Genomic DNA, 6,000 nt, shown 5'->3' on the forward strand with positions numbered 1-6,000 from the left:
ATTTGATTCACTTCACTGAAAGTTTGGAAAGTTGTTCGCGTCTCCGATATCTTAAATTTTCTCAATAAATTCTTTTTAATATTTAACGTCAATGATACATACTGTTTGGATTAAAGCATTTAAAATGCTTGTGAAATATTGACTACAGCTCAAGTTTTCAAGATTTATCGGAATAATCAGGACCTTCAAGACTTTCAAGATTTTTGAGATTTCTAAGATTTACAAGACTTTCAAGACATTCAACATTGTCAAGATTTCTAAGATCTGCAAGATTTCCAAGACTTCCAAGGCCTTTTAAGATTTCCAAGACTTCCAAGGCTTCTAAGACTTTCAGGAGTTTTAGCGTATCGAATCCTGTTCGAAGTGTTTCGAATTGTTCGCCACACGCACGTATCCGATGCGATTGGAAGTGCTTGACAACCCATCACTACCAACAGTGTAGGACAACGCGGTAAGTCGACCTGTACCTCGTCTGCGCTAAAAGTACGAAGAGTGTGGCGCCAAAGAGTACCTGAGGGCGTCTTGAGGTTACCGACCTTGGCGTACATCGTAAAGGACAGAGCTGTTCGAGGGATGCCCCTCCTGCATCCATCATTGCTATCCAGGTATCAGTATCAAGCTACATTATCGGTTAATTTACCGTCATCGTTGTCTGAAAAAGCAAATCTCGTTTCATACTCCGTGAAAAATCGTTCGAATCGGCCGATTAAACGTCGCGACATTTCTTTCTGTTATATCCGTAATGGCGGAAATCATCCACACGATCATGGCACCGAAGGAGCTTTTATAGTGGCGGATAGCGTTCATTAATTTCCTCCGGATCGATCAGGCTTCTGAAGTTTCTCCGTTATTGCTCTGAAAACTTTTCAATTTCTTGGCATAGTAACAGGAAGCAATTTTTATTTTTGCACGATAGATAAACGATTAGTAGACGAAAGAAAGTTTAGTTTGCCAAGTGATTTATTTGCGTATATGCGCATATTGGTAATTTTTGTATTAGATATTTTTCACCATATTGCTAACAGTCGCCTATTCTGAAATGTAGTATGTATATTACATTTGTTCATTTGCTCTTATCAAATGTACAATCTGTTTCATAAAATTAGGCTACTTTCTGTATCACTTACATAGGTTAGGTAAACTTCCCTTCGTCCTCTACTATATTTTATGTTCATTCCCTAAATTTTACGATGTGAGTAAAATTACTTAACGAAAATATACAAAGAACTATTATCGAAATCCGTCATTTGTCAACGATTACTTTTTACATTTTAATCAAAGCATAAACCCATCAAAATTCGAGAAGATCGGCGGCAATTTCTTTTCAAAGTGAATGTCACGTGACTCGCTATGCGCAGAAAGATGCGCGCACCGATTTATTCGGCACGATCGGATGGAGACGCAAATGCAAAATGATACGAGCGTCGATATAAATGCATCTTCAAGATCGTTGCAATGCAAAGAAATGGACGTTGGACGATTGTCGGACGCATATTATAATCTTGTATCGAATAATACTGTTTGTTGGTCGGTCGGACGTTTTATAACATCGGCAGCACGTAACATATAAATTACATGCACCGCGTTTATAACTTGTACGGCGGCGACTATAAGTTATAAGGCGTCGTACGATCTATGAGTTATAACTGTTGCGATGATAATTTATAAGTAACAACTGCCGAAGTTATAACGCCCGAGGTGTACAGAAGACGTAGCGCCTCGACACTTATATTCGCCCGCGATGGATGCGAATCGAACGTAAATTTCGCGCTCGGGGTTGCGCAGGACTTTTAGAGTCTTCGCGATATTTAGATATCCCATATGAGGCCGTTTATCAGCCAACTAAGACTGAAAGTTAATTCGCTTGGTGTGTCTTGTTTCTCTTGTTCTGGGGAGCTACCTAAATTAAAAGACGAACAACGAAATAGTCAGTCGATGTAGAAATTAAAAAGCTGGTTGGTTGCGGTTAAGGTTGGTAGTAAGTATCAATGAGATTTATGGTGTACCTTTAGTACCAGTTTTAATCTGATTATTTTCAGCAACTTGTTGCTTTAATCTCTATAGCTTCGATACAACAGGACGAGGAAATTATTGTATATAGTTCTTAGCATAATTCTGTGAGACGAAGGATCTTTTGTTATTTATTGAATTCTGTTAAAATAAAAATCAATGATCCTTTGTTATGGTGGATTTATATCCCACATTCATCTTCCATCATAGTTGCGTATCTTGTAAAACAGCATGGCTCTTTAGTCAATTAATTCGTCCTTCATTCGTGTAATTCTTAGCAAGTGTTCTATGAAATCCTCCTTTGATTTTCACCAAGCAATACAATACAATAGGCATGTAAATACATCGCATTGATTCAAACAATGGTCCACGACATTATCTACCAAAAGCTGTAATGTTCTTCTTCTAAGTATCTTCGGAGATACTACTCCGGAGATCTACCTGATAAATAGGCCCTCTTGTCGAACTTATTTGGACTGATATTACCACCAAAATTGTACAAATCACAAGTTACAAGTGGCGCGAATAAGTTGTCGTTGTAACAAGTTTAGCGATAGATCAACAATTCCGTACCTATTCTACATCTATCTCACTTCTACTATTCCATGTAAAATAAAAAAAAAAAAGAACCGCGTAAGACCCTAACAATCCTCGTCATCTACGACCTGTCACTACGACCCGATCCACAAAAATACAATTATTCGGTAAATTATCGTGCAAGAGGTCTCTCAGGCACAGCTCTATTTCGCCACGTGTAAAAGAATACTTGGAACTGGACGAAGTGAAGAGGATCGATAAAAATCGAGTTCAACAGCATTTTAAGAGTCAGGTTGACCGCAGCGTGACCGGAAAAGCCTACGCGCGCGCGAGCTCGTCTTTTACACAGGGGGACCTGCGCCCGTGCATAAATCTCGAAGAACGCGGGCTCTCTGGGTGCGTTCCTCTTCGAGACAGGCGCACGTGCGTTCGCACGCGTGTATGGCCGGGATGAGACCTCCGCGGACAACGGCGGCGGAGCCCACGAGAAACAGGCGATCCTTGGAGAAAGGGGCAGCGCTGCGACGTAGGAGGGGAGTCCACGTGGAATATCCAGTGCAGCATGTAAAAGCCCGTTATGCTTGGGACGTGGTGTTAGCGTGGTGCATAGGCGCACATGCATTAGCATGGCGTACGCTATAAATAGATGTAGCAGACCGCAGAGAGATCCTAGCCATTCCGCCGCCTCCTCCGCCTTCCCTCGCGTATCAGAATGCACTTGGTAGTCGCGAGCCTCCGTACACCCTGGCACTGTTCGAGTTTCTGCAAAAGAGACGTCGCTGATTGTGCTAGGAGCATTCTTTTTATTTGTTCTCTGTGGAATAAAAGAGCGAAGGTATCGTGCGTGTATGTATGGTGTCTATTGGTTTCAGATGATCGGTTGGTGCGTATTTCTGTATGAATACGGAGTTATGGAAACGTGGAAATCGGCGGCTGGACAATAAGTTTAGGTTTTATTAAATCGTTCAATGTTTCAGCTGTGGCGAGCTGAGAAGGAAATAATTTTTGCCGGTTGTTTGGGAATGGACAAATTGATCTTGTAAATGGATTTCTGTTCAAAGGAGAACCAGCTTGAATAATACACTGAGAAATTAATAAGCACTATCTGTATTACTGGAACTACAATAGTAGATTTGGATATTTTATCTTTGTAATTGTTAAGAATGTACAGAAAGGTGTTCTTGACAATGTTAATATTCATTTTTATTAAGATATGAAGGATTATACGTATAATATTGCAATAAAAATATGATTATTAAACATCAAAGTTCTGAGACTCAAAGCCACAAAAATTAATAAGGAAGAAAGAAACAAGAATAATCAAAATGACTGTATGTAAGATTCCAGTGTTGACACTATCTACACTCTTGATTTACGTGCATAACTACTTATAGCAGTGCTAAATTCAAGGTATCAAGATGTATCTAATTGACCCAGATATCCAAATCCTGTTAAGTCTTTTAAAATAGTATCATTTTCCACTGATTAAATCTGAAATATCATACATATATACTGTTTATTACCGATTTACTATTCCAACTGTCCAAATAGTAGAACAACTTCGATCGAAGTAAATAAAATTGCTAGAAATTGCAATCATGCTTCTAAAAAGATAACAGCGACGTTTCTTTCCGATTCGATCGTCGTCACGCGTCCTCCCGCGATGGTAGCAATGTAACTGGAATCGAAAAGGCAATCAGTGATCGCCGATACACGCGACAAAAGTTAAACAGTAGCCACGTTCGGTCGACTGGTTACAACCGGATCAAAGGAAAATGAAAAATGACGAAACGAACGAGGAAGAGAGATAGAGAGGAAAAAGGAGGAAATACCTGGGCCTCCTGAACTGGCTGTCCGGTCGTAACACCTGCTGGCCGTGTCGTAACTTGTCTGACATCCTCATTGCCGAAAACAGAAGCTGCCTGTGTCTGGATCGGCCGGTATACCGGTATCTCATAACGGCCTGTGCCATGAAAATGGTGTTTTAAATCGCATGCTGGCGTCATATCGGCGCCTTATTAACGTTGGCGACAGGTCCACTCTGCTGGCTCATGCCAGATCTCTTGGTAACCGCACAGGAAGTATAGATTCGCCAAACCAGCTACCATCATTCTCTCGATATATCCGCGTTGCGTATAAAGAACATTTATTGAAACAAAATTTCAGTTAAAACCCAATTAAGCGAATTTCTGTCGGTCGAAATTAATACAATGGCGATTACATACTTATGTACAGTTAGCAAAATTAAATTTTATTTGTTGTGTATTTATACGATGCATAAATAGTTATGCGAGTAACCAATCGCGTGTTTCATGAATTTATAGTCTACGTGATGGGAGAGGGTTAAGAGGATTAATTTAGGGTTTATTAATTTACGATATCTTATCGGATAATTTACATTCTCTCAAGTTTCCTCAATTCACGTTTCTTACTACTCACCATGTTGCAATGCTTTACGTTCTTAATTATAATATTCTAGTACGGCATGAGGGATATTATTAGTAGTATAAAAAGTATTTCTACACCATTGTATTTATTGTAACATTTACATGGTGCTTAATTAGGCTTAAGTATATCATATTTCGTATCATTTAGCGGTACCTGGACACGACTACAAAAATTTGATACTGTGAAAGTGAAACGTAGAATCTGATTAATAAAAGATTCTAAAACTCGTTGGAAAATAAGAGCGTGCACCAATCCTTTCTCTGACTATTATGAAGAATTATGTTTTAAAATTATAATAAAATTGTGTTATCGATTCTTATTCTCATTCAAATGTTACCATACATTAACCCTATTATATTAGCCTATAATTATTGAACAAAGTTCATAAACAATGTCAGCAGAAACTGCAACATATTTTTAACATTTCTCTGTTATTCGAAAAAAAGGCTGCGATGAAAAGAAAACCGGAAAAAGATCGCGAAAGAAGTTACGTTATTCGCGCAAGATGCTAAACGATCGATTGCTGGGAAAAAGAAATGAAAATCGCATTAGGTAATCCAGTTAACCACTATCCGCGACAAGATCGATACTTCATGCAGCATGTAAATTAACAGTTCTAGATTCATGATTCGTGTCGAGCCACCTGTAATTTGCACGTAATGCTATACATTAACACTTTAACATACAATGCAGTCGAACGCGCGGCTGTATTGCGTTTGCTGCATGGAAACGCGCCTTGCTGTTGGCAATACCGCGGATATTTCTGCCGTGCGCGTACCTTCCGATTAGGCGTCCGTTGTAAATGAACTATACCAGTTAAAAAGTCAAATAATATCTTTAGTAACACCTGACACCATAAATAAGATTTAAATTTCAGCTACGAACGACAGGATAACTTTTGCCCGGAGACACGCGAATAGCCGTAGCAAATGTGTTGATCGACGAATGATTAATGGCTTTTTGCGTAAGTTCGGATTATCCAATCGTTTTTAACAGCTATTTTGA

Source organism: Bombus pyrosoma, linkage group LG15 (assembly GCF_014825855.1).
Source record: "Bombus pyrosoma isolate SC7728 linkage group LG15, ASM1482585v1, whole genome shotgun sequence".
Lineage (NCBI taxonomy): Eukaryota > Metazoa > Arthropoda > Insecta > Hymenoptera > Apidae > Bombus > Bombus pyrosoma.